The sequence below is a fragment of the Panthera pardus genome, unplaced genomic scaffold (genome assembly GCF_024362965.1).
Source record: "Panthera pardus isolate Hobbes unplaced genomic scaffold, ASM2436296v1 HiC_scaffold_2, whole genome shotgun sequence".
NCBI classification, from domain to species: domain Eukaryota; kingdom Metazoa; phylum Chordata; class Mammalia; order Carnivora; family Felidae; genus Panthera; species Panthera pardus.
The window spans coordinates 149,099,535-149,114,684 of record NW_026526765.1 but is presented as its reverse complement, the minus strand read 5'-3'; the positions used below and the strand labels follow the sequence as shown (position 1 = coordinate 149,114,684).

At 44.0% G+C, this 15,150-nt stretch overlaps 1 long non-coding RNA gene across 2 annotated transcripts in view; it reads right to left on the bottom strand.

The window, feature by feature from the left end:
- Window positions 1-13,917, bottom strand: part of LOC109278982 (uncharacterized) — a 60,767-nt gene extending 46,850 nt beyond the window's left edge. Inside the window, exon 1 of one of the 2 annotated variants that reach the window (XR_008423941.1) lies at window positions 13,830-13,917. This is a non-coding gene — a long non-coding RNA (uncharacterized LOC109278982). Of the gene's footprint in view, window positions 1-497; window positions 613-13,829 lie in introns of those variants that run through there. The other variant, XR_008423940.1, reaches the window with a different exon arrangement.
- Window positions 13,918-15,150: the final 1,233 nt, after the last annotated feature.

Sequence of the window (15,150 nt, the reverse complement as noted above, 5' to 3'; positions counted from 1 at the left end):
GCAGTCGGTTAAGCGTCCGACTTCAGCCAAGTCACGATCTCGCGGTCCGTGAGTTCGAGCCCCGCGTCAGGCTCTGGGCTGATGGCTCGGAGCCTGGAGCCTGTTTCCGATTCTGTGTCTCCCTCTCTCTCTGCCCCTCCCCCGTTCATGCTCTGTCTCTCTCTGTCCCAAAAATAAATAAAAAACGTTGAAAAAAAAGAAATTAAAAAAAAAAAAAACAAAAAGTGGGAGATACCCCTGGTTGTCTGCATTACAACCTCAGCTCCTTCTTGATCTTGCTAGGATTACTCTTAACTTTTTAAATCTCAACACTCAAGGACTAACTGCAGTTGAGTGACATTCTTCAAAATAAGATAAACCCTCTCACCCTATGGTGCCATGCAAAACCCCTGAAGGGGGGTCCTAATGGACTGGGCCCACTAAACTTCTCATCTAGCGTCAAAGATATGCTTCTGTTCTTTCAGATTCTGGACTTCTCTTGTTTGGTGAAGCCTTACCATGGCATCATGGAGACCTCCAGGATATCTTCCAATGAACCAACACTTCCAGAGAATGACTCTGAGTGAGCAGCCACTGGCCCCCTTTTTTCAAGATGGAAGAAGCCTCTTCATGGACTCCTCATCCTGAAGCCACTCCACAAATGCAAGTCCTTGCCCCTGATATAACATGGGGAATCCTTAAATGCATGTCTAACCAAGACGACATCCTCTTACAACACAACGATATTGCATATACCCCTAATTCACATATGATAGCCATGATTTCTGTCATTAACAAAAATTCAATATGTGTAAGCCTGATTCTACTCCTTTCCCCTCATTTGTCCAGGCCAAGCTCAATATTCATATTGGGTTCATCTCCTTAACCCACCTATACTTGATAGCTTAACACTCCTAGCCTGAGATATTCCTATTAGCAATAATGACAAAGTTCATGGAAGGAGCCAATCTTAACCCGCCCTTCCAAACTGAACAAGAGCATTGACTTTATATGCCAAGACCTCAATGGTGGCTTACTTCAGCACCTCCTATGTGTGTTACTAAACTCAACAACTTTTCTGCTTGCCTCAAACTAAAAATCAGCTGGCTTTCGCATGTACAGCCCAAAACTTCTACAAGGCCAGAAAAATTTCCCTTTTTCTCAGCCATAAGCTTTGATATACCTCAAAAAAAAACAAGCATATCTCATACTCCTAATGTTATAGCTTGCTCTAGTCTCAAATATTCAGACCACCCCTGGAATAATACTCCTTGGACAACCTGTTATGGAGAGACTGAGCATAATCTTCACTGGGGTAATTGGACTATTATTGACAGGGGTCCTAGAGGACATCTTGAAACAAAATATTCAATAAGACCATATCCTTTGGCCAGCCTAGTAGGGAGGATAATTCTTGGAAAAACGGAGCCTTGTCCGGCCCTATAATTTCTGCACATAGGGGAAATTAAAAGGACCTTGGCTTGAAAAAAAAAAAAAAAAGCCTTGGTTTGTTAATCTTTAGAAGCTAGGTCTTCCCTTCTTTATTTGTACTATTAGCCACAGCGAAATTTATGTAAAACAACATGCTAACCTAATTTGGGCCTCCCTGTACAATAACCGATTTACACGGACCACTATTTGTGTCCTTTCTCTCTACGTTCTCTTTGCTACCTCCACCTTACAGAGCCAACAACTAGAAAATAATTTAACATCTCTACCTCCCAAGGCTGGTTTATGTCCTGCATAAGTAATGATAACAAAAAATTAAAAATAGACCTACCCTATGACCCAGCAATAGCACTGCTAGGAATTTACCCAAGGGATACAGAAGTGCTGATGCATAGGGGCACTTGTACCCCAATGTTTATAGCAGCACTCTCAACAATAGCCAAATTATGGAAAGAGCCTAAATGTCCATCAACTGACGAATGGATAAAGAAATTGTGGTTTCTGCTAGGAATTTATCCAAGGGATACAGGAGTACTGATGCATAGGGGCACTTGTACCCCAATGTTTATAGCAGCACTCTCAACAATAGCCAAATTATGGAAAGAGCCTAAATGTCCATCAACTGATGAATGAATACAGAAATTGTGGTTTATATACACAATGGAATACTATGTGGCAATGAGAAAAAATGAAATATGGCCTTTTGTAGCAATGTGGACGGAACTGGAGAGTGTAATGCTAAGTGAAATAAGCCATACAGAGAAAGACAGATACCATATGGTTTCACTCTTATGTGGATCCTGAGAAACTTAACAGAACAAAAAGGGGGAAAAAACAAAAAGGGGGAACTGTGGGGAATAAGCTTACAAATTCCCTGGGCTTACATCAATGGGTTAGCAAGGCATAAAGAATTGAAAGCCATAGGATGCTCACACCCGAGTTTGGGTAATCAAGACAAGGCAACCAAGAATAGGGAGGTGAAAGGCACCCCAGAACAGAAAGGGGGTGCACAGCCCCCAGAATAGAGAGGGAGGGGCAAAGGCCCAAAAATAGGACGGTGCAAAGGCACCAATATAGAACACAGGTATATGAAATAAGCAAGATTAGATATTCAGGATGGAAGCACCCCCCAATTTAGTACTATAGCAGAAAGCTGCTTTCACAGGAAGGACCAAGAGAGGTAAACAGGTAAATTGGGCTATGGACCGCTGCACTGCAGGTGAAGCAGCCCAGAGCAGAAATGATTAATGAAAGAGAGCCTTGTTAACTCTGAGGCTATTTCCCCTACCTGTCTCATCCCCTAGACTAGCTAAGATGAACAGAGGTAGTGCCTTATGTCGCTGTAAACAACCTTCCACCAGACTGCCCGGCATTAGGTATTTGTTTTGTATTAACCCAAACCCCTAACCCTGAATATCTTCAAGACCCTCTTTCCCTCACATCCTCAAGTTAATGTTCACAGATTCATTGTCTCTTTGTTCACGGCCATCACCGTGTTTGTAAGCCTTCTGATCCTAATAAAAAAAGGGGCAAGGACCCTTATTCGGGGCTCTTGTCTTTTCCCAGACAGTAGCCATCTCTCATGTTCTGATCCTGCATCCTGCTCTCTTGCTAGACAAGAAAGAACTTTAGACCCAGAGTCTACGACAGATTTTTCATTTTTAGTATATAGAAACACAACTATTTTTTGAGTGTACTGTATCCTGAAACTTTGTTGAATTTGTTCATTAGTTGTAAGAGTCTATTAGTGGATTCTTTAGGGCTTTCAACATACAAGATCGTGGCATCTGCAAAGATCATTTTACTTATTTCTTTCCAATTTCCTTTTATTTTTTGTCTGATAGTTCTGGCTAGGATTTCCAGTACTATGTTGAACAGAAGTGGCAAGAGTGGGCACCATTGCCTGTTCTTAGAATAGTTTTCACTCCTCACCATTGTATATGATGTCAGCTGTGGGCTTTTTATACAAGGCCTTTATTATGTTGACAGTGTCCTATTCCTAGTTTGTTGAGTGTTTTTATCATGAAAGGGTGAATTTTGTCAAGTTTTTTTCTGCATCAACTGAGATAATGTAGTTTTTGGCTTCTCTAAATTAATGTGGTATATTTACATTGATTTATTTTTGTATGTAGAACCATGCTTATGTCCCAGGAATAAATCCCACTTTGTCATGGTGTATAATCCTTTAAATGTGCTATTGGATTCAGTTTGGTAAGAATTTTGTTGACGTTTTTGCATTACAGTTCATCCAGGACATCAATCCATATTTCCTTTTCTTATACTGTCTTTGTCTGGCTTTCATATCAGGGTACTGATGGCCTCATAAAATAATTTTAGGACTGTTCCCTACTCTTCAATTTTTAGTAAGATTTTGCAAATCAGTTTAATTCTTCTTCAACTGTTGGGTAGAATCCTCCTAGAAGCCATCTGGTACTAGGCTTTTTTTTGCTGGGTTGATTACTGATTCAATCTCCTTACTTGTTATAAATTTGTTCAAATATTTTTATTTCTTAATGAATCAATATTTGTGGGTTGTTACTAGAAATTCATCCATTCTTCAAGTTATCCAATTTGTTGGCATATGATTGTTTATAGTATTCAAATTCTTTTTTATTTGTATGGCATCAGTTTTAATGTCCCCTTCCCACCTTCTATTTCTGATTTTTTTATTTGAGCCTTACCTCTTTTTTTCTTAATCTCGATAAAGGTTTGTCAGTTTTGTTTGTATATTCAAAAAACTCTAAGTTATGAGGAGGGAATAAGATGGCAGTGTGGTAGGGGGACCCTGGGCTAATCTCAAACACAGCTAGATCAACATCAAATCATTTTAACACCTAGGAAATAAATCTGAGGATTAAGAGAACAATATGCAAAATTTGAGGGATAGAACATGGCAGGTTCATGGTGTGGGGAAGGGGTTTGGGGGTGAAAAAAGCCATGGTGGTGCAGAGGAGTGGGAACCCTTTTTGCAGAGAAGAGAGAGGTGGGGGAAGAGAGAGCAGCATGTCAGGTTTGTCAAGAAAAACACTCCCCCAAAACCATCGACAGGAATCATGAGGAACTGAATATCACAAGTTTTGGCAAACAGTGGGGCTGAAATTCTGAGTTTTTGGAAGTCTGCTGGAGTAGACCCACAAGGAGAGCGGTGCTCCTGGGGAGGAGGGGAAGCCTGGGAGTGGATTGGGGACAGTGTGATGTGGATATCCCCTGGGTCACACTCGGAGGGAAAGTTCCCCTTCCCTGAGTGCATTTGGAAGAGGGTACATAGCCTCTCCAAGGACAAAAGACCCGGGTGGCACTTTTGAGTGGCTGTTCAACAACAAGGAACAAAGGCATGTACAGAGGGCTGATAAAGTGGTCACAGCTTTTCACTGTGCTCACCATAAACTCCAGGCACCTATGTGGCTGTGAGATGCCTTTCCTGGGACAGAATAGCACTAGGCTTAGTGCTGCAAGACTCTCCTCCAGAGGTGGGAAGCAGGTCCTCACCTTGCCAAGTCCTTTAATACTTGGAATTTTGAATCCCCGTCACATGCTAGTGACAAAATACAAGAGAGCTGAGGCTCCAGGTGTGTCAATGTCCTGGGCACAGAAGGGTTAAGGACAGGGATCTGACAGAAGTCTGGAACACAGGAGAAAAGATTGTTCACTTGTCTGTGAGGGGTACCTGAACAGTGGTGGGTGCCAGTTCCCCCACCCAGAATGGGACAGCAGGTGACACCACCTTCTCCTGCTCACCAGAATGGATGGACTTCAGTGAGTAACAGAGTGCCCACCCATCCAGGCTGGAGCTGCTTACACCAAGCCCCACCCCACTGCACTCTACAGGATCATCTTTATAAGAGTAGGTCTGACTATGAGCCAGCACAGCAGGCCTATCCCCCAGCATACCAACAAAGAGCCGTCCTCATGCACCAAGTCTACTGATCATAGAGTGCTCCAAAGTGTAAGCTTCAGTTCTTCAGTTCTGGTCGAAATAGGACCAGGCTTATTATTTTTTTTAATCAGATTTACAGTTTCTTTGTTCATTTGTTTTTTTATTTCATTTTCTCGTTTTTTGCAACAGGCTTCTTTTTGTCCCTGTCCCTGCTTCTTCTTCTTTTTTGTGTTCTTTTTCTTTGGAATTAAGTGCATAGTTTTTGTTTGTATATTTGGGGTTTTTTTGTTGTTGTTTCTTCTCCTTTTCTTTCTTGGATAAGGCCTTTTTTTTTTTTTTAATCAGGCTTATTTTAACAAATAAATCAAACCACACCTAAAGATCCAAACATTCCTCACTGTGTGCAAGGAGGAACTCTGTAGAGTACTGACTGGGGCAAAGAGCAGCCAAATCACAGGACAGAGTGCACACAACATACACTAGAAAACTCTGAGGTGCCAGGCCCTTGATGGTGTATGATTCCTTCTTCATATGGCATTACACTCAGGAGCAGGAAATATAACAAGCTTTCTTAACACGCAAAATACAGACACCTAGACAAAATGACAAGACAGAGGAATTCTACACCAAGGAAAGATCAAGAAGAAACCACAGCCAGGGATTTGCTCAAAACAGATATAAGTAATATATCTCAACAAGAATTTAGAATAATAGTCATAAGAATACTAGCTGGGCTTGAAAGAAACATATAAGACTCCAAGGAAATCCTTGTTGCAGAGATAAAAGACCTAAAAACTAGTCAAACTGAAATAAAAAATTCTATAACTGAATGTATAAAATATAAAAACTGGATGTAATCACAATAAGGATGGAAGAAGTATGAGGGTTGAATAGGTGATATTGAAAATAAAACTATAAAAAATAATGAAGCTGAAAAGGAGAGGAAAATAAAACTATTAGATCATGAATAGAGACGTAGATAAATCAGTGATTCTATGAAGCACAGTAATATCTGTATCATAGTAGTCCCAAAAGAAGAGTGGGGAAAAGGAACAGAAGCTTTCTTTGAACAAATTATAACTGAGAACTTCCCTAATCCAAGGAAGTAAACAGGCATTCAGTCTGAGAGGCACGGAGAACTCCCCTCAAAATCAACAAAAACAGGTCAACACCAAAACATATCATAGTGAAACTTGAAAAATACAAATTTAAAAAGAGAGTTCTGAAAGCACCTACGGATGAAAGGCCTTTAACCTACAATGGTAGATACATAAGATACATTAGCAGTAGACCTGTCCACAGACCTTGGCAGGCCAAAAGGGAGTGTCATGATATATTTAACAGGCTAAATGGGAAAAACATGCAGCCAAAAATTCTTTATCCAGCGAGGCTGTCATTCAGAATAGAAAGAGAGATAGAGTTTCCAAGACAAGCAAAAAACCAAATGAGTTCATCAACACTAAACCAGCTCCACAAGAAACACTGAGAACAAAAGAGAGACCAAAAGCAACAAAGACTAGAAAAGAACAAAAACAATCTAAAAGAATTCAACTTTACAGATAATACAATGGCACTAAATTCATATCTGTCAATAATTATTCTGAATGTAAATAGACTAAGTGCTCCAATCAAAAGACATCGGGTATCATAATGGATAAAAAAAAAAAAGATCCTGCTTACAAGAGCTGATTTTAGACCCAAAGACACCCCCAGGTTGAAAGTGGGGCGATGGAGAATGATCTATCATGCTAATGGACATCAAAAGAAAGCTGGAGTAGCCATACATATATCAGACAAGCCAGATTTTAAAACAAAGATTGTAATAAGAGATGAAGAAGAGCACTATATCATAATAGTAGAGGACATTAACACCCCACTTACAACAATGGACAGATCACCTAAGCAGAAAATCAATAAGGAAACAATGGCTTTGAATGACACAATGGACCAGATTGACTTGACATATATATTCAGAGCATTTCGACCTAAAGCAGCAGAATACACATTCTTCTTGAGTGCACATGGAACATTCTCCAGAACAGATCACATACTGGGTCGCAAATGAAGCCTCAACCAGTAGAAAAATATTGCAATGATACCATGCATATTTTCAGACCACAACACTATGAAACTTGAAGTCAATCACAAGAAAGAATTTGGAGGGATCACCAATGCATGGAGATTAAACAACATCTTACTAAAGAATGAATAGGCTAAACAGGAAATTGAAGAAATTTAAAAATACACAGAAACTGATGAAAATAAAAGCAGAACAGTCCAAAACCTTTGGTATGCAGCAAAGGCAGTCATAAGAGGAAAGTACATAGTAATTCAGGCCTTCCTAAAGATGGAAGAAAAGTCTCCAGTACACAACCTAACCCGACACCTAAACAAGCTGGAGAAAGAACAGCAAATAAAGCCAAAACCAGTAGATGAATGAAGATAATAAAGATTAGAGCAGAAACAAATGATGTTGAAATAAAAAAAAAAAATCCAGAACAGATTAACAAGTCTAGGAGCTGGTTCTTTGAAAGAATTAACAAAATTGATAAACCCCTAGTTAGAATTATCAAAAAGAAAAAGGAAAAGACCCAAATAGAAAAAATCACAAATGAAAGAGGAGAGATCACAACCAACACCACAGAATTACAATTATAGGAGACTATTATGAGCAATTATATGCCAACAAATTGGGCAACCTGGAAGAAATGAATAAATTCCTAGAAACCTATAACTACCAAAACTGAAACAGGAAGAAACAGAAAAGTTAGAGAGACCCACAACCAGTAAAGAATCAGTAATCAAAATTCTTCCAACAAACAAGAGTCCAGAGCTAGATCGCTTCCCAGGGGAATGCTACTAAATATTTGAAGAAGAATTAATAGTTATTCTTTTGAAATGTGTTCCAAACAAACAAACAAAGAAGAAATGAAAGGAAAACTCCAAACTCATTCTGCAAGGCCAGCATTACCTTGATTCCAAAACCAAAGACCCCACTAAAAAGGAGATTGCAGACCAATTTCCCTGATGAACATGGATGCATAAATTCTCAACAAGATACTAGCAAATTGAATTCAACAGTACATTAAAAGAATTAGTCACCACAATTAAGTGGGATTTATTTCTTGGATGCAGGGGTGCACAACTCTGTGAATATACTGAAAATATTGTACACTTTAAAAGGGTGACTTTTATGGTATGGTATGGTATGACTTTTATGAATTACATCTCAATAAAGTTTTTTTTTTTTAAATCACACCCCCTTTAAAAAAAAGTATATGCAAAATCAGACTTCATCATACTCTAGCTTGCCAGTTTCATGGATTCTGGTGGAAGACCCCAGACTCCAGGGCCATAGAAAAGAGATTTTATTACTCATGACACAACAGACAACATGAGCTTCCTGCTCATGGTTCCCCCCCCCCCCATGCCCCAAGTGACATGGAGGATGGGATCAGGTGGATAGGTCACAATGGGTTTGTGTCACAGCTGAGAATCTCCAAGCCTAGAAAATCCCCAATCTTTTTACAGGGGCTACAAGCAAACCTACCCACACTTTGTCCTGGAGAAAGATATTCTCTATTATCCTGGAAACCAAACAAAGCTGCTTTCTGCTCCAGAGGAAGACACTCTGCAAAGCTGCTTGTTTTTTTGTTGTTTTTATTTTTTTTAATGTTTATTTATTTTTGAGAGAGAGAAACAGAGTGTGAGCAGGGGAGGGGCAGAGAGAGAGGGAGACACAGAAACCAAAGCAGCCTCCAGGTTCTGAGCTGTCAGCACAGAGCCCAATGCAGGCCTCAAACCCACGTACTGTCAGATCATGACCTGAGCCGAAGTTGGATGCTTAACCAACTGAGCCACACAGGCACCTCTGCGGAAGCTGCTTGTTAAACAAACCTTGAAAAGCTCATCCAAATGGAAAGACAAGAGCCTCCAGGAGACCTGTCTCCCACACCTGGAACTCTCTTCCATGTCTCTGCATTATTGGGTCCTATAACGAATATACAAATGTGACTCTGGACTCATTTTTCTCAGGAGTTCAATTTCTTGGAGGAAACAAAGGCTGAGTTTGAGTCCTCTATGCTAGTCCTGATGTCCTCTGTCCTCACAGACAAATAAATGAATTGTACACTTACAGTTCTGTAAAGAACTCATGTTGTAACAAATGACCCAGAGAGAGAAATCAGACCACAGTTTGACTATCTCCTTGACAAGAAAAACCCCATTTTTCTACTGCTTCCCATGCCATGTTCACATCCACAGGGCATGTAGAGGGCCAGGAAACTGATACTGAAGCATCTCTATCCTGCAGTGGGGGTAGTGATGACCAAATTGTCCTCTGTATATCCTAAGACGTGACTTCTAAATAAAGCCCCATCCATCCACACTGCATGCAGACTGTTTCTCCCCTGAGCACATTCTATGTCTGACAAAGACTTGCTTCCACCTAGAAAAAATTTTTAAAATTTTTTTTAATGTTTATTTTTGAGGGAGAGAGACAAGAGTACAAATGGGGGAGGGGCAGAGAGAGAGGGACACAGAATCTGAAGCAGGCTCCAAGCTGTCAGCACCAAACCCGATGCAGGGCTTAAACTCAAGAACTATGAGGTCATGACCTGAGCCGAAGTCGGACGCTTAACCAACTGAGCCACCCAGGCGCCCTAAGACTTGCTTCCGTCTAAAGCCTCCGCAACACTCCCACTAGTGTTTCCTCTGATGTGTGACGAGATTTGACTTCAGGCTGAAGCCTCACCCACACTTCTTAGACACAAAGGGCTTCTCTCCTAAGTGTCTGCTGGTGTCTGAAAGGGTCACCTTTCAGCTAAAACTTTTCACTCATTCCCTACACACAAAGGGCCACTGCTCTTTCCCCGAGTGTGTTCTCTGGTGTCTGAAGACACCTCCCCCTTTTAGAGCTGAAGCCTGCATACCCTGCACACAAAGCGTTTCTCTCCCAAGTGTGTTCCCTGAGGTCTGACCAGGGCTGACTTACAGCTGAAGCCACACCCACACTCCATGCACAGAAGGCACAGCACAGCCACATGTGTGTACTGGTGCCTGAGGACCCCGAACCTCAGCCAGAAGCCCTGTCCATACTCCCTGCACAGAAAGGACTTCTGCTTCAAGTGTACTCTGTGGTGTTTCACTAGGATCGACAGCTGTCTAAAGCCATGCTCACACTGCTACACACAGAAGACTTCTACCCTGAATGCATCCTTGGATGTGCTATGAGGGTCAACTTCTCAGTAAAAATCCATCTACACTCACAGCACAGAAAACACTTCTCCCCTAAGTGTGACCTCTGATGTCTGCAAAGATTTGACTTCCAACTGCAGCTTCACCCACACTCACGGCACACGCAGGGCCGCTCCCTCACATGCATCCCCTGGGGTCTCCAGAGGGATGACTCATTGACAAAGCCTGCCCATAAGAGCCTCTCCTCTGAGTGTGCCCCATACAAGGGAGGTTTAACTGCTGGCTAAGATCCCTCTCACACTCTGCCCAACTGACTGGTCCACATCCTAAAAAGTCTACCCCCTTCAGCCCTCTGTCTCCTCAGGGATTGCCCTCTTTACCAGGCTGGGCTCTGTGCCTGCCACTCTGCTTATCTAGTTCCTTCCCTAAGGTGTAGAGGCTGTCCCAGGGCTGGGCTGCAAAGTGCTGCTAGGACCCTCTGCTTTTACTTGTCCTCCATAACAAGGACTCAGTGTCTTCCGTCTCATGTGCTTCTGCTTGGCCACCCTAGCGGGTTTGTGCAGAAAGTTGTTGTTCTTGTGCCTTTGGATCCTCTTGGCAAATATCCCCTGGCTGAAGGTGGTTTTCTGCACCCAAGACTGGGGCGATCCTAGGGGGATGGCTGAGCCAAACATGTTGGCTGAGGAAAGGTTGACTGCAGAAAGCCAGAGGGCAATCAACACAGAAATGGATTTCTGGCTTGGTTCTGCTCAAGAGAAAGCAGTTTTTGTCAGAGCGGTCCTAGATGAAGCAGCCACTCCTCCGATCTGAAGACTTGCCCCTCCAAAACACATGTGGCAGGTTTCCAACAAAAGCTCTGTATCCCACCAATAAATCCTCTACAAAAATGATTTTTCTTTCCTCTTTTACCCATAACTGAAATCCAGAAAATTCATACCAGTAGAGTTTCTAAGTGTTAGTCAGACTAGGAATCTTTCAAGTAAGCAGCAGAAGCCATTCTATAAATGGCTGTAATTACAGTCAGCCTTTTTGCCCTGCTACACTTATTTTATGATATAAATATCTGACACACTGTTTTCTCCTATTGAAGATAACAAACCATAGGTGGAAATGTCCACAGGGAACTTCCTTATAAAAACAGTGACTGAGTGGCACAAAAGTTGCCTGGTCTGGAGGGACAATCTCCCCTCAAATATAATGTGTAAACTAAATCTGAATTGAAGTGTCCAGCCTCAAAACAATGTGAGGACCACTAAGGACATGTGGACATTCAAAAGACAGAGATGGTCCAGGGCCTGATTACTGAAAGGATTTGACCTCAGATGCCCACAGCAATTCTAAGACTCTTCTCCAATTTTTACAAATCAAAAAGTAAAAATCCAGCATTCCAGACTAGAACCTGGTCATAATGTGTGCCAATTCATATTGGATGAATAGGGGTTTCTGTTCTGTTTATTGCTTTTGCTTTTGTTTAAGCTTTTATTTAAATTCCAGTTAATGTACAGTGTTTCAGATGTACAATATAGTGATTCAACACTTACATACAACACCCAGTGCTCATCACAAGTGCCCTCTTTAATGCCCATCACCTATTTCACCCATCCTGCCATGGCTCTCTACTTTGGTAACCATCACATTGTTCTCTACAATTAAGAGTCTGTTTCCTGAGGGGGCACCTGGGGGGCTTAGTGAGTTAAGCATCTGACTTCAGCTCAGGTCGCGATCTCACAGTCCATGAGTTTGAGCCCCACATCAGACTCTGTGCTGACAGCTCAGATTCTGTGTCTTCAGATTCTGTGTCTTCAGATTCTGTGTCTCCCTCTCTCTCTGCCCCTCCCCCACTCACACTCTGTCTCTCTCTCTCTCTCTTTCTGTCTGTCTCTCTCTCTCTCAAAAGTAAATAAAACATTAAAAAAGTTTTTTAAAAAAGTTAACACTCTGAATACTTACTATATACCAAAGACTGTTCGGTCACTGTGCGTGGCTTGCCTCATTCAGGCCTCTGAACAGTCCTATTTACCATCCACTCTTTACAGATAAAGAAACCAAGCACAGTTAAAGTCATGTATCTTGCTCAAATTAGTTTAGCTAAAAAGTGGCTGAGCTCTGTAAAAGGCCATGCACTTAACCTGTCAACCTGTGAGCCAGTCCTTAAGTAAGGTTGGGGGTTTGGATACAAGGTTGACCATGCATGAGTTGATAAGTGTAGGGTCTGGGAGACAGAGTCATAAGGAGACCTTGTATTATTTTCTCTACTAAAGTGAATGTTTGAATGTTTTCCATAATATAAGGTTAAAAATAAAGGTTCCAATGCCTGAAGTCCACCAGTGATGCCTGTATTTGTAAATCAGGGGCCATCTAACAGCCACCTAGGGGCTGTGACAAAGAGGCCTGGACCCAGGGGCCACCACCCTACCTCCCCCACCCAGCCACCACCAACCTCACAGTCCTAACCCTGGGAGTGGCCAGTTAATTAAGAGCCACTGTCTAAAGCAGAACCAGGCAAACCAACTCGTCATCCAGGTTTCCAGCCAAACCCAAAGACGTTTGAACCATGCCAATATCCCCCACCAGCAACAAACCATGGGACAGCAAGCCTGGAGAAAGAGAAGTTGCCCTGATCACCCAAAAACACGCGTGTAAAGGGACCTACTCCCACCCCAACCCATTCGCACCTGGGAATATTCAGCAGTTTCCTCTAAGCCAAACTTCGTTCCAGTCTCCAAAATCCCCTTTGTTCCAATCCCAAAATCTCCATGACCAAACAGCACCCCTTTCCCAGTGCGACGGGCCCAGCCAGCTTCTGCCAAACACCTTGACATCAGTCAGGTTAGAGCTCCACCACCATCACACCGCCCAGGTTTCACGCACCTCCCCTCCCACAGGAGTCACAGCGCCCCTAACCACCACCAGGGGATGTTTGCTCCCAAACCAAGACTATGTCAACACCACAAAACCCCTAAGGTCTTCCAACTTAAGCCCCAAATACCACGTGAAGAGAGAACTAGAGACGTGCCACCACTGCCACCACTACAGTGGCCTAGAACGGTCCCGCACGCCACCCGGCCTCAAAAGAAAAGCGCGGCTCCGCAATCCTGGGGCCCCTGCCGGGGCCGGAGACGTGCCCTGCAACCCTAGGATTCACCGCCGAGGCTCACATCACCCCTTATTCATTCCTCTAATTCACTCCTCAAATTCATTCCTCCAGTTGCGAGTTTACCCACCCACACCCACAAATAAAAAGAACAATTTGGGAAAGCAACCCTAAGCCTTGCCAGAGACCCAACCCTAGCCACTCCCAACTATCTTCCCCTTCCCCCAGACTCACTCCCGCCACACGGCCAAAGGCTGGGTGGGCCAGCACCCATCACTGCCCTGCTTGCCAAGAGACCAGGACCACAGTACCCAGAATCCTTTGAGCACAGGGATTGCCGCCGGCGCCGCGGAAAAGACAAAGCCACGCCCCCTGAACCACAGCCACTGGTGGCTCATCCGCTGTTTTCTCTAAACACGGCCGGAGTAGGCTCCCAGTGAAGCTCCGCCTCTTCTTGCCCCTTCTCGGCACAGACTACACTCCCCAGGGGCCCTTGCGGTCGCTTCCATCTGCCAGCCTTTGGGCGGACGTGTCCAGCGCGCCTGCGCAGGCGCCTTCTCCAACAAGGTGACGGGTTTGGTTAAGCTTGTTCCGGATTACCTCGGGGTGGGTCTTGAACCTCCCCATTAACCCCATGGGCTGCCACGTTACTTCCGGAAACTGAGGTTGGGAAAGGTAAAGCTGCATCGTCGAGGTCAGCCATTACAAGGTAGACCCAGGACGAAGTGCCCACTCTCTTGGCGCGCGAAGTGTTTTTTCGAAGGACCCACTGTTGGTGCCACTCAACCCAGCTTCTGGGAGCGGAGACTCACTCTCCCTGAGAAGTGGACTATGCTGGTGCCCTCCTCCACCCTCCCCAATTCCGAAGCTGGAGACTGGTCCTCTCTTCAGTGCTTGGGAGGGTGATCCATGCAAGTACCCCAGGTCTGCCTTCTCTCGGGGAAACCCGGATAATGGCCATAAGGGCCTCTGAGGGCCAGCTTCCCTGAAATAACTTCCTGTCGTGCCTATAGGCCCTTTGCCGCCTATTAGCCTGGAGGCAGGGTTATTGGTACTGGACAAAGACAGCCCCTAAAGGGATAACCCACCCGGAGTCGACTCAGAACGGCCTCTAGTCCCTGCGGTCTCTCAGCCAGACAGTTATCCACTCTGATAATCCACCGGTCAGGGAACGAAGCGGGGCCTGAGCCCAGGCCCTCTGAGAGGAGACCCAACACTGCAGAATGGGGTGAGGTAGAATGTGTAGGGAAGAGAGCCTGGGGACAGAGGCGAGAATGGGAGGAGTCTGGAGCCTGGAACGAGGGCAGGCAAGTCAGACCATCTGTGGTTCCAACCGTATTGCGTCCAGCATTAGCAGAACCCCAGCTACTTGATGCCCCCCATGATCTCCGCCATGCTGCCCATCTCAGAACTCGCTGGCACCCCCCCACCCGGCCCTTCCCAGCTCACGCACCTGGCGGCCTCGGACTCAGACCCAGGCAGGACCCCAGGGAGACTTCATTTCTTCCAGGACCAGTGCACAGCAGAGCGGAGCCGAGGTCGGGCAGCTGCGGGG